Source organism: Grammomys surdaster, unplaced genomic scaffold, assembly GCF_004785775.1.
Source record: "Grammomys surdaster isolate TR1022 unplaced genomic scaffold, NIH_TR_1.0 98, whole genome shotgun sequence".
NCBI lineage: Eukaryota > Metazoa > Chordata > Mammalia > Rodentia > Muridae > Grammomys > Grammomys surdaster.
Genome location: NW_021604577.1, coordinates 6,141,438 through 6,156,900, shown reverse-complemented (window position 1 = coordinate 6,156,900; position 15,463 = coordinate 6,141,438).

Below are 15,463 nucleotides of genomic sequence, written 5' to 3'. Positions count from 1 at the left end.
TCTTGATGCCAAAGTTGGCAAACATTTCATGTATGTGGACCTAAAATTCAAGCAGCAAAACTAAACCAAAGTGGGTTGTACAAAACTAAAATTGTGTATCCATTCTTTTAAACACAGGGATGATTCTAGCCCTCAGGAAACAGGAGTGGTTGAACCCAGAGTACTAGGCCTGCTCATCTTAGATAGTGAGAGTCTCTGGCGAGCATGCACATATGTGCTCACAACACTATATACCTGAGGCTCAACAAGAACAAAAAGACTAAAAATTCTCTGTGCTCATTGACATTATCAGCAGAAGACCAAGATGACAAAGAGTTAAAATACTAGCAAATTAATGTCTCAGGAGAGATACATACAACAAATTTTTTAAATTTATTTTTATTTTATTGTATATGTATGTATGACTGGGGTGTGAATGTATGTACAACTGTGTAGATATGCATAAAGGTCAGAAGACGACATCAGATCCCTGAACTATGAGTTCCAGGAGGGTGAGAGCTGCCCAAGGGAGTTGTAGAAACTGAACTCTGGTCCACTGTAAGAGCCTGTGTGTTCTTATCTGCTGAGCCATCTTTCTAGTCCTATGAGCTCAACTTCTAACATTGAAACCTATAGTCTAAGCAAATTAGAAAGCATCTGAAGAAACATCTCTATGAAAGAAGCTGGATGATAACCATAAACTCAACATTACCAGTCATTAACAGAATACAAATAAAAACATGAGTGGGATACCACTTCACACCCATTAGAATGATTATTAACAAAACATGAAAACTATAAATATTTGAAAAGGATGTGGAAATTTAAAGCTCCTGACTAATTGACAGGAAAACGTAAAATAACACAGAGCCATGGAGATTGAGCTAAATAAAAATGTGGGTTTCTATAGACTAGGCAATTGATTTCTTTCTATATTCACAAAATGAAAATATAAAGGATTCATACAGATATTTGTATTACAGTGTTACAACCAATAGGTTATAGGGCTAGGGAGATAGCCAATTGCTCAAGAACGTCCTGAGTGAGATAACCCAGTCACAAAAGAATACACATGGTATGCACTCACTGATAAGTGGACATTAGCTGAAAAGCTCGGAATATTCAAGATATAATTCACAGACCACATGAAGTTCAAGAAGAAGAAGGAAGTGTGGTTGCTTCAGCCCTTCTTAGAAGGGGAAACAAAATACTCAAGGGAGGAAATACGGAGACAAAATGTGGAGCAGAGACCGAAGGAAAGACCATCCAGAGACTGCTTCATCTGGGGATCTCTCCCATATACAGATACCATACCCAGACACTACTGTGGATGCCATGAAGTGCAACCTGATGGAGCCTGATATAGCTGTCTCCTGAGAGAGTCTGCCAGAGCCTGACAAATACAGAGGTGGATGCTCTCAGTCAATCATTGGACTGAGCATAGGGTCCCCAATGGGGGAGCTAGAGAAAGGACTGAAGGAGCTGAAGGAGTTTGCAACCCCATAGAAAGAACAACAATATCAACCAACCAGACAACCCTCCCACCTCGAGTGCCCTGGGACTAAACCACCAAAGGGTACACATGGAGAGATCAATGGCTCCAGCCACATAAGTAGTAGAAGATGGCCTTATCTGGCATCAGTGGGAGGAAAGACCCTTGGTCCTGTAAAGACTGGATGCCCCAGTGTAGGGGAACGCCAGGGCGGTGAGGCAAGAGTGAGTGGGTGGGTGAGGGAGGATTGATAGGGGATTCATGGAGGAGAAATCAGGAAAGGGGGTAACATTAAAATGTATATAAATAAAATTTCCTTTTCAAATGTACAAATCAACACTTTGATTTCATGGAAGGCCAGATTCTGCTCTGTAACAAATTTGAGGCAAGCCTGAACTATTTGAAACCACACCTAAATGTAACAATAAAATGTTCCCATCAGCAACAGTAATAAAAATTTATATGAAAATAATCCATTGTCCAAAAGATACCTTTCTATGAAGTAAATAATGATTTGATTTTTTACTGCATTAATTTAGTGTGTGTCAGGGGGCAGTATTTGTGTATATAAAAATACAACTTTCAGACTGTCTGCTTCCATCTTGTGGATACCTAGGAGGGACCTCAGGTAGAAATGCTTGGTGACAGTTTCCACCTTTACTAACTGATACACCTTGTCAATACAAGATGTTCAGAATATTTTTAAAAAATGCTGAGAGAATGATGATATTTGAAAAATAATAAAGCAAAAAATGCCCTCTTCCCTCTGGAATGGTTATTACTAGAAAAAAATAAAAGTAACAAGTGCTAAGAATTATGTGAAGAGAAGGAAACTTTGTCTCCTCTTGATAGCAGAGTAAATGACTGTAGGTGATAAAAGTAGTTTGAGAATTTCTTAATTTTCATTTAATACAGCAATTACATATATAGCTATATATTTAAACTGTGCTGAGGACCACCTGCAATGCCATGACCATTGCACCCCTTTCAACAATAGCCAAGTTATAGAATCAACTCAGGTGTTGAGAAACATAGAAATGTATAATAGTTTTGTTGAATATTTTAATGTCTTCCGGTATCAAGTTATCAAAGCATACACCTTAAAGATATATAGGCATTGTGTTTCACTAAGAACCCTATAAAAATAAATTATACATGTACCTTCCACCCTTATTGAATGGCTGTTTTTTCTATTAAATAATATGTGATTAAAAATATAGAAAATTTAACTATAATATTCAATTTTAATTTATAATTATTCAACTTTAAAAAGAAGAAACTTCTACCATTTGAGGGACATCTATGATATTAGAAGACATCATACTAAGTGAAATAAAGGCAATCTGAAGAGTCAACAGTACCTATTCTTTCTTCAATGTAGACTCTATACTAAATGAATATAGAGCAAGAAAGATAAGAATGGTGGATACCAGAACCCAAGGGCTTGGAGCTGAAGAGTTTGTGCTGGTTGAGTTTTAATCAACATGGCACAGACTAAGCACCTTCTGAAAGAAGGAGCCTCAATTAAGTATATTCATCTAGTATCTTGTAATGAAATGAAGACTCTAGAGCATTTTATTGATTAATTCTTGATATAGGAGGGTCTAGCCTGTTGTAGTATGTGCCACTCTTGGTTGTGGCATCCTGGACTGTTTATGAAAGGAGGTGGATCAACCATGGAGTGCAAGCCAGTAAACAGCATTCCCCAATCCAATTGCTACTATTTCAGTTCCTACTTCTGGGTTCTGCCTTGAGTTTCTGCCTTGGCTTTCTTCAGACTGCTGACTGAAACAAATCCTTTCTTCCCCATGATTTTTGTTTGTTTGTTTGTGTGTTTGTTTTGTGGGGAGGAGGTGGTTTTTTTTTTTTTGATTTTCTGTTGTCACTTTTGAAATCCTACTTGTCATATCAACAGAAAGTTAAATTATGATGGCAGTTAAATTATGATTAAGTTGCAACTGAACAAACAATGTAAATATGTGAATTAGCTTGCAAATTAGTTTGAGTTATTCATTATACAGAAGCAGAGACTGAAGGAATGGCCATCTAGAGTCTGCCCCACCTGGGGATCTATCCCATATACAATCTCCAAACCCAGACACGCTATTAGATGCCAAGAAGTACATGCTGACAGGAGTCTGATATAACTGTCTCCTGAGAGGCTCTGCTAGAGCCTGACAAATACCGAGGTGGATGCTCTCAGTCAACTATTGGACTGAGCACAGGGGCCTCAATAGACGAGTCAGAGAAAGGACTGAAGGAACTGAAGGGGTTTGTAACCACATAGGAAGAGCAACAATATCAACCAACCAGACCATCCCCTCCCTCACCGCCCCCCAAGCTAACAGAGATTAAAGCACCAACCAAACAGTAGACATGGAGGGATTCATGGCTCTAGCCATATACGTAGCAGAGGATGGTCTTGGAGGACATCAACGGTAAGAGAGGCCCTTGGTCATGGGAAGGCTTGATCCCCCAGCATAGACAAATGCCAAGCAAGAGTGGGTGGGTGGACCGGGGAGCACCCTTATTGAAGCAGGGGGAGGGGGGATGGGATAGGGTGTTTCTGGGTGGGGGGAACTGGAAAAGGAGATAACACTTGAAATGAAAGTAAAAAATATCTAATAAATAAGAAACAAAGAATATGAAAACATTATAACATTTCAATGTGCTATATACTATGCAAACATAATCACCAGAAAAAATCTTAAACTGCAAGACATTTCACACAAAGACAAAAATCTATTATTGGATTTTTATTAAACCAGAATGTGATGTACATGACAGGAATTCCTGAGAGATGCCACAGATAATCTTTCTTTCAAGTGGTTCTCAGCTTGGGGATTAGTGCCCTGATAGATTCTTCTTCTGCCTTTCATGACAAACTGGGAGAGAGAACTATTTTCCTCTGTTCCCAGGAGACATGAGATTACTTTTGTAGGTTCTTGATCTCATACATTCAAAATATCTAGCATTACTGAAGCTATCTGTGTCCTTGACTTGTAACTAAAGAAATAACTGTTCCTCTTTCTACATTCTTCCTCCTGGAAGCTGCTGAGATTCCATTTTGACTAGCCTGATTTTGCCATTTATTTTTATTGCAAATAGATTTTATAGATTTTTTCATATAGTAAATTCTGATTAGAGCCCCATACCCCCTTCCCCCCGTCAACTCTTCCCAGATCCTTCCTTAGCTTCTCAACTACCAAAATATCCGTTGTTTCTTGTTCTCAGTAGAATATAAACAGGCATCTAAAGAGTAATAAGATAAAATAAAATCAGGAATAAGATGACTCAAACAAACCAACAGAAGGGCCAAAAAAAGGCAAAGGCAAACGTAGGAACATGCATCTCGCATTCCATAAAAACATTACTTGAGAAGCTCTAATATACATGCAACAGACTTATAAAGAGAAATGAAAATGTTACTTTTCAAGACCATTTTGAATTTTGTATCAATGAGAACTAAAAAACTTGTAAAAGTACACTTTGACACTGGTACCCATTACTTGATATGAGCTGAAGTTGCAAATTCGCAATTGAGTCAACTAAGCCAAATTTAGCTTATAGCTAATTTTGCTTTTAGCTTGTTTTCCCTGAAACTTTAGTGCATACTTTCCTTGCTCTTAATATTCAGTATTGTTTGTTCCTTCTTGTTTCCATGGCCTGCAAAACCAAAGGAACTTCAGATGATATCCTCTTGAGAGTAGTAGATCCAAAAGAGGCTGAGACCCCTGCAGTGGGCATGGAGAGCCTGAAGGGGGCAGGAAGGGAACAAGAGTATTCTTCCCAACTGAAGACTGTTTTTAAAATTATAACGTGTGATTCTTGAAATTTGGCTGCTCCTCTTTGCCCTGCTCCTACTTACAGGATCACAGAACACAGTAAACAACATTCTTACTCCAACAACTACCATTGCTATAGTCTCAAAGCCACAGAATACCAAGTGAGGGGACAGAACCCTGTAGCCCACAGCTGGTCTCCTCAATAATTCATACCCTGTAAATCTATCTCTGCATGTATGTCTACTGTTAAAACAAAACAACAAAAAATAAAAACAGAAAATAAACAAACAAACAAACCAAAAACTGGGACTGAGGGTCTGGCAATACAATAGATGCAAATAGTCAAAGAACAAGCAAGATATTAAACACAGTTACATGAATACTCCCATGACCACTGTTTCTAAGGGCTTGTCAGGATGACCAAAATATCTGAGCTGGTTTCCCTGGTCTAGCCCAAAGTCATTTTTATGTCTAAAGCCTACTTCCTTGTTCTAGCCTAAAATTTAGATTTCTGCCTGAAATTACTTCTTTGTTCTAGCCTAATGTCAGATTCCTGCCTGAAGTTCACTTCCTTGTCCTTGGCTAATGTTATATTCCTGACAAGGAGCCCATTTCCTTGTTCTTGGCTCATGTCAGATTTTTGCCAAGCAGCCCCAAGGCTCTTTGCCACTCCCTCATTTTTATTTCTTTAACAAGACTGAGCCTGTCTTAGGTCATTCTGACAAGAATGCCTTCCTTAACCATCACGGAATCTACATTATCCAAAGCAATGCACTTATGTTTTAGGTTGGTAAGGCTCTGTGCAGAATCTTACCCATCCTTGGCTTGCCAACTTGTTAATTTAATAACTCTGTCTGGGGGTCCATTTTCAGAACTGACCTTAATACATACATGTAATTAAAATGGTATAAAAGCAAAAAGGAAGAGGCAGAATTGGATGGGGGTTTTAGGGAGGGGAAATGGGGAAAGGGGATGACATCTGTAATGTAAATAAATAAATATCCAGTAAAAAATAAAATAAAACACACAAAAAAGAACATGGGACTAAAGATAATCATTCACAAATATAAATGATATTTAAGATTCTACTGAAGTGTCTCAAAACTTGCTAAAGGGGCTGGAGATATTATCAATCTGATAAGAATACTGACTACTCTTATACAGCACCAGAGTTCAGTTCATGAACAGCTCTCAAACATTGTTAATTCCCCTTTCAGAGGATCTGTCACCATTTTCTGGTCTCTGTTGGTACGAAACATGAATGGGCCACAAATCTAGACATGCAGGAAGTTACTTGTACTGAAATCTTAAAAGTTAGAGGGAGAAATAAAACTGCAAACCATGATACAGAGTAAAAGGTTAAGGTGTGGAATAGAGATTTGCTTTGTTTTTTGATTATATAGTTTGTAAGGCCATGAAGCAATTCTGTATAAAAGAATCCATGTTTCTAGCCTTACTGCTACTTGATATTCCAAGGCTGGTTGATATCCATTGGAGGACTTCCCTTCTCAGAAGAAGGGGGGAGCAGGGGTGTTGGGGAGAGGGGAGGTGAGAGGGAGGAACGTGGGAGGGGAGGGTAGAGGGGGAAGCTGTGATCAGAATGGTAAGTACGTAAATAACTAAGAATAAAAAGAAACACCTGAAGCATGCAAAATTAAGTAAAAAATAATTTTATTTCTGGCAGATTGAAAATGAATGTCAAAATGTTTTTTATTAAACTTTCATATTACGTAAGCTCTGCTTATTTCATGCTGATTTCTAAAAGAAATTTTACACTTCTACATTCTTACTGTTCTCATTCCTCTGGACTTGGGACTTCACTTTGTGGTAATTGAAGTAAGCCAAGACAATATTGGAATGCAGTCTGTACAAGACCCATGTATAATATATCCTAGTGATTCATTTACAAAGGAAGAAAGAATTATTTTAATTATACTGTTCCAACTAAACCTTAGAATGATTTTTATTTCTGTATATTTTTCATCACATTTAAGTTAAAATATATATGATGAATACATATTTTACAAACCTTTAAGTTAAAAGCCTAACACTTCAAGAATTGACAATAACTGAAATCTGTTGATTGATGGGCAGGTAGTAGAAGCTCAATTCTCTCTCTTTTTTCTTGTGTCTCTACAAATATTTTTTCAAAAAAAAACATATATGTGAGAATTACCAATTTTGAAATAGTTTATGTGTCACTAAGTAATTTTAGATAGAACTTATTCATAAATTCTCAATCTTTAAACTGGAAAGAAAATCCCTTGAATTTTTTTCTACAGATCTCTAAAGATACTTTACAAGAAAAAATTATTGTAGTAAGGTTCTACCTAAGTCCTCTGACCTAACAATAGGTTCTCCTATGCTGGCAGAAATGGGTTCGATTTTATACAGCCCTAAATATAATCAGTGAATGGTTTGACACACCGATACCTTTTGTGCCGTTATTGTTCTAATTGGTATATCTTACAATGACAGTCATTACTGTAGCTTGCCAGATTCACAAGTAGATAAGACATTTATTATTGTTGTTGTTATTATTTACTGATAGTGTATCATATGTTCCAACACTGTGAAAACCAGCCTGTAAAGAGAAAGCTTCCACAGTAGTACTTATCTGAACTCCGTAAATTTTGTGAATCAGTTATGTGTTATCTTCAGGATTTGGTTCTAGTACTAGAGGACAACCCAAGGCAATAGCAATAACTTATACTATTTGGATTACCTGTTGGTCTCACTATCCAACAACTCAAGGAGAATTAACCTGTTTCTGATTTTAGGTTTACTATTACCTGGCATGAAATATTTAGTCTAGATGTGGTATTGGTATCCATGATAGAGTAGTTCCATTTAAAATATATATATACATATACATATATATATATATGTATATATATGTATATGTATATATATATAAGCTACTTAAATACTTGAGGTTCATGTGGCTTTTCTAAAGATCTTCAATATTAGTTATTCCTCCCTATTTCGTCATCTACTTCACTCTCCTAACTCCCACCATATTTAATACTTTTTCCTCTATTATACCCTATTTATTCTTTATAATATAGGGCTCTATGCCCCCCTTCTTTGAGAGATTCACCACTATATTGTACTATATTATTTTCTTGAATTCTATGGGTATATAAAACAAGACATATATATCTGAAAATTTAAAGCATATGTTTTTAAATAAAAGTAAACTTAATATTTATCTTTCTGGGCCTGGTTTTGGTCACTCAGGATGTTTATTATAAGTTCTACCCATATACCTATGGGTTTCATTATGTTGAGTCCAAAACAAGATCATATACAGAATCAGAATCCATTTTTGTATATGCCATTGTATATGAATTTTTGGAGGGCCTAGAAATTACTATCACCATACAGTTTAGTGTGTTTATTTAGATAATATTTCCTTTAGTTAATAGGCACAACAATATCTCTAAATACTCTAAATTTCTTTCACATATCTGAAGACAGATCTTTTGGTCTAGAATGACTTTCATAAGTCTGTTTTATATGACAATAAAGGAATGTTCAACATCATCATTTCTCCTGTAATAACTATGCACAGCATTTTGAAAAGTTAATTATCTTTGCTTAACATTCATCTTTTCTTGCTTTCCCAGCCACTAAAAGAAATATTTAAACAAGTATTTTAGACCCTTGCTATCTAAGGTCACATATTTTCTATGCTGTATAACACTAAGTGATCTAATTTAATTTATTTTACTTAGTCATTTGTTTATGAAAAATAGAAAGGATAACATTTCCTATCATGCTAGGCACTTAGTAAATAATTCAAGTAAATAACCTTGAGCATATTAGTAACTAAAATACAGTAAAGGTAATCTAAATATATGTTTCTAAGTAATCATGTTTTTTTGATGGTTTGAGGATATTAGCAGTAGTAGTAGTAGTAATATTGAAGACAGTATGTGCTGGACACACTCGTTTTGTTTTGTTTGACACAATTGTTTACCGTTCTTGAAACAAAATTGTACAAAAGTCTCAAATGGAACATTTCAAAACAATGAGAAATAAAGAATTCCATGAAAGCCCAGTAAAATTTATAATCTAAGTAGTATCATGATTCGATGGCACAGTAATGAGTGATGTTGTTAAAAGTAATAATGAGGAAAATAAAGTTTTCAGATTGGACACAGATGGTTGGAGGCCTTTCAATGTGCAGGTACATATGTATATACACACATATACACATATATCTGCAGATACATATGTACACACACACACACACACACCTCGTTTTTAAGACTATCATAGTTAGCAATTGCCTAACGCACCAGCAGATTGATCTCCTCAGAAAACGGTGGGAGAATAAGTTAAGTTCTAGCCTTTCTGGTACATGAGCCAGTGAAACATTCAAATAAAATGGCTCAATCATCTTTGAGGTTCTTTTTCTATTACTCTAGTTTAGATAAAATTTCATCATGTCTCTGACTTCTATTGCTTCATCTCCAGTAGAATTTTAGGTTATAAATCAGGTGAGTAGGAAATAAATAATTTCCTGTTGACAGAACTTTAGAAGTCCTCTTACCAACCTGCTACCAAAGACAGATCCTCCCTTCTGGGAGACTAGCCATCTATTTTTGTTTAATGTTAGTTGTTATGTGCAATTTTATTGAAGGTGAATCTTTCAGCCTTTTAATATCTTCTTTTATAAAATAAAATTTCTCTCTAATAATATGAGGTATATATTTTAAAGTGTTGGATAAGCAAAGGGTTAATATAATGTTTTCTAAATACGTTTATGTTTAATAAATATATGGCATTTAAATTAATGGACAAGAAAGCATTTCTTTAAATTTTGTCTCTAGAAACTATAATAGTCTTAACATCTTTTACAAATAATGTTATACAATACTCCTAATAATATTTAGTCTCAAGAAAGTATGTTGAAACAAACTCGAACTTTATAAAGAGCAATGACTTCATAACCCTACTTTTTCTTAACTTAGTTTATTCACGTACTAACTACAAAGTTTTCCTCCTAAAAGCATCATTTTTCAAGTATATATTCATTAGGAGAAATCAAATCACATATAAAATATGTTTGTTAATTAAAGTAATAAGGAAAAATGTATTTTAAAAGTTTAAAACAATTTAACCAAACTTTAAATATTTCTTAGGGGGATAGCTAAATATTGAGTCATTATTCTATCCTGGGAAACTAATAAGACTAAAATATATAAGATATTTTCAAAATATAGTATTTGACTTAGTCACTATTTAGGGCCATAAATTTTCTCATAATGCTTCATTGCATTTCACAATCAGAAATAGTTATCAATTATCGAAGTAGTTATTTTAAAACAGCCTCAGGCCATCCTGACTATCTAAGCTGCAGAGGCTCTGCCTACCTCAGCTGCCATGTTTCTCGGCCGAAGGAAACATGCATGCTGCAGCTAGAATCGGCCAGCCCTGCCACCCACGAGACACCAGCATGGGAGATGGCTCTGCCAATCTTCCACACTGTCTCCGCAAGGCTGGGCATTGCCCAGACCATCCCACCAACCACAGAGCCCCGGTACAAATGAGACTCTAATGCTTAGATTATTCAAAAGCTTTTATATTTGGTTATGATCAATAACAAGATGCCAACTCAATCAGAGGTGTAACCCAATACCCAACCTAGATATACCATCTACGTTTGACTGCTATAGACACATGAACATCTGCCTCCATGTCTCTTCTAGCTCCTCCTCTTCCTTCTTCTTTTCCTCTTCTTACTCCTGCCACCTTAGCTCCTCCTACAATCAATCCCTGCCCATGTAGCATTGTCATATCTACTAATCACAGGTCTAGTTATTTAGTTTCAAAATAGAGAATAGAACTTTCTAGAACTAAGATAATTATCACATTTGATTGGTATTTTTATCAAAACAATTATGGAGGGTTGTATATATCTTATAAAAACCAGCAGATATGAAAAATATCTTATATAGATTTTCATTTTTACAATATTTTGGCTAAATAAATGTTTTATGTAGTTTTTACTTACATTATATATTTTAGTTTTATGTTATTTTTGTCTCTTCTTTATTACTTCTTTGAGAATCTGTACAACATGATTTGATAATATTCATCTCTCTCATAAATTTTCACAGACTCACCAACCTTGTGTACACACTGAAATTTTTGTACTTTCAAAACTAACTAACTAACTAAATATAAATAAAACAAGAGTCATATACAATTGAAACGGCTTATATACTCTTGGATGTACAAGCTTCCACTGGAGTATAGTCAGTCTGCCAGGGAAAACACCTTTAAAAAACATTCTCTCTCTCTCTCTCTCTCTCTCTCACGCTCCAGAACACGCCCCCGCCTCCCTCCCGTTGTGAGTCCACCACGATACACAGATATAGAGAAGAATATATATATATATATATATATATTCTTCTCTCTCTCTCTCTTTCTTTCATTTCCTCACTCTCAACCACTACCAGTTACCAATAGCTCTATTGGTAGAACTATGTGCCCAACTCTGTTATCCATACTGGGTTTTCCTTTGGCTTGAGCTTGTACTGATCTTCTCATGCTGTTTCAAATACTATAGATTTATACTATAAATTTATAATGTGCTACTGTCCTGCTGGAAATCACTCTTTCTTGTGTTTGTAGTCTTCTGTTGTCTCTCATTCTTACTATCATTTTGCCCATGTTCTACAAATATCCATGATCACTGGAATGGGGCAATCTATGAAATGGAGGTCTTGTTTAGAGTTAAGCAGTCCACAGAATCTTGTTAGTTGCTCTTTGTCCAGATTAAGATAAGACAATGACTAAGAAATACAGTAATCTATGGTTATGACAGGGAGCCATTAGTAGTTGGTTTAATACCATACACAGTTACCAGAGTTATAATTGTAGAGTCTCTCCTAAGGCATATGACATGTTTAGCCACAAGTCTTGCTGACAATATTGATACTCAGTATGTATTTCTAATTTGGTCCTAACTTTAAACACAATCAAAATGTGACTTTACTTTCACCACACTCATGGCACTGTTGCATCAGACAATATTTCATACCAGGCTCGTGGTTACTGTTGCTTGTGTAGTTCACTGATGGGAAACATTAGTGATTACTTTTCTGCTTTGACAGAACATATACTTTTTTTCAATATGAAAGGTAACCACTAGGAATGAAGCTTCCATATTAATTCTGTATTCTGTGGTTTGAGTATGTAATGTTTTCAAAGAATATAATCTTATCAACAAATGCAAAAGAACAATCAAGAACATTGGCAATGATCTGTAATTTTTGTGTAGTTGGAAGAAAGCAGATTAATGGGAAGTTACTTGTCAATAACTCCATAAAAGGTGACCTAATTCTGGAGCCTGAACTTTTTTATTTATTAGCCTGCAGTGACTAGTAGAGGCAATTCTGCTTTGCTATCAGGCAACTACATTTGAACGATTTTTATATCTGGTTTCCTGTATATTTTAGGACATGTCTACAATATTAAGTTTCCCAATAATGTTTTCTAAACCTCTTTAATGATAGTTATCCCTCTCTTTAGTTTTTACCCTTCCTGATTCCTCATCTTCCATCTCACTTAATCTTTCCTGTTTCTATTTCCTGGCTATTGGGAATAAAACAGCTGTAAACAAAGAGGAACATATACTTTTATAGTAGTATGCAGAGTCCCTTGGCTTATGCCCAAAAGTGGTATAGCCAGATTGTATAGTGTATATACTTTAAGCTTCTTGAGAAATCTCCATATTGTTTTCCAAAGTGAATACACCAGTCTGCATTAAGCTCATTGTATAACACTGAGTACATATTCTTTCTTGGTATTGTCTGTCTCCCTTTCCTATTCTAGAATTTAACAGTCACATGGTAGGGGAACCCCAACCTCTTTGCATTTTCCTATTGGCATTCCATGACAGGTATTCCATGACACAGAATATGCTTGTACATTAAAAAGATATCTTTAAATTAATTTGTCAAATTAATTGTTATTGTGCATTGTTGCTAAAGAAGTATTTGTAAATACATAATGTGATGAAAAATTAATTGACAACTGTACATATGTAAACCAAGAGATATGAAAAGTTACTTGCAAAAATATATCATCAAGCATTAATTAAAATACTTAAATCTCTTAAAATAACATTAGTGAACATTAATAATTATAAAAGATGTAGTATATATATTCATTGTAAACTATATTTATAAGTATTAAAACATAAGGAATTTTGTCAATATTTGTATACTATTATATACTACATTATTTCCTTCATGCCTTCAAAATATAGAAAAGTACCATTATTTAAACTTACATGTTCAATTCATGGTGAGTATGAATACACACACACACACATATGCACACACACACACACACACATATATATATATATGTATATATATATATATACATATACATATATATACACATATACATATACACATACACACACACATATATATATGTATATATATATGTATATATATATATGTATACATACACATACATATATGTGTGTGTGTATACAGCAGATGGGTATATGTACAATATCTACATATGTATATATATTTGTAGATATTATACAGATGGATAGATAGATAGATAGATAGATGATAGATAGATAGATAGATAGATAGATAGATAGATGTGTGTGTGTTTGTATGTCTATATATCTTTACATGTAGATAATATGCATATCACCTATTAATAATTAAAAGATTTTGAGGCTGTAGAGATGTATAAGTGATCAAGGGCATTTCTCATCTCATAGATGGTTGTCCACAACAAATATCAGTAATTTTAGTTCCAGGGAGCTGATACTTTCTTCTGACTTTCTTGACTCTTGACAGCAATCACATACAAATACACACAAACACACAGAAACACATACTTATTCACAAATATACACATACACATAAGCTCAGAAACATACAAATGAAATCATTAAATAAATATTGTAAATATAATTTTAACATGATGGTCTATTATACTTTTTTCATATTTTTTCAGGAATGTATTATAAATTATACAAAAGATGTGTCTATATTAGGAGATAGATAGATGACTTAGCAGGTAAACATGTGGTCATCACCATCACACAAACCTAAACACTTAAGCTTAATCCCTAAGTCTCACACAAGTGTGGAAGGAGGAAACTCATTCCATAACGTTGTCTTCTGACCTTACAACCAAGCCGTGACATGTCTGCCCATTCTTACATCTACTCACTTCTAACAGGGTTAAATAAATATATATATTTTGAAGACATGGTATTGATAGTTTATTCATGTTTAAAAGGCTGATAAACTTAATGTATTTATTATAAAGTTCTATAAATTGGTGTCAGATATAAAATTTTATTTCACAATGTTCCTTGTGTTAAGATAAAATGATCTCAGACCATTTGAATATGTGTCTCATTTAGTATTTTATCAAGAGTAGGTACTGTCTGCATTCTAGTCTTCAAGAGTGTCACTCAGGTTTATTTTTGATATACTGATGGGAGTCATGTGAGAAGTGCTCAGAATATCTCCTGAAATATTGTATCCCAGAGCATTTTAGTTTTCTAACATCATGGAAAATGTTCTCTAAATTTTTAATCACATGTAAGTTGAAGAGAAAATACTTTGGGCCAGAATTAGAAATAATGCAAAGGTATTTTCTTTAAAAGATCCAGAGTTGATTTTGAAATCTGCACAGGGAATTCATATAAAATTTTTACCTGCTTTCATGAAAGCCCTAAAATATGTTTCATTATTTTATATTCCTATAGTCAGAAAAAAATACATCATGTTCCCCGAAAACACTTTTAACCTCCTGTGAATCAGAAGCTGGAAACTCTGTCATGCCCTTGGCAACAATAACATTTTCTATTCAATTTTGTCCTGCCTGTGTCTCTTTCTTATATATGTAAAGATCTTTGTGCAGCTTTATTACTGCCTTATTTTCAGAAATTCTTTTTCATAGGCCTCTTTAATTCTAAGATTTTTTTTTTGGTGTTTTGTTGGTAGACTTCCTGATTGCTTTTACATTTTAAGTAGAAATGATGTTATGCAGCAATACTCGAAGATTCTTTCAGAAGAAATAGAAAAATTAAATAGACTTTTAAGAAAATGATGATAAAAAATTTTAACAAGGTTTCTGTTGTTCAGTTTTAGAAACCTCTTGGTCCTCGTTAGCTTTCTTTGCACCCCAGCAACAAAGACTTACACAG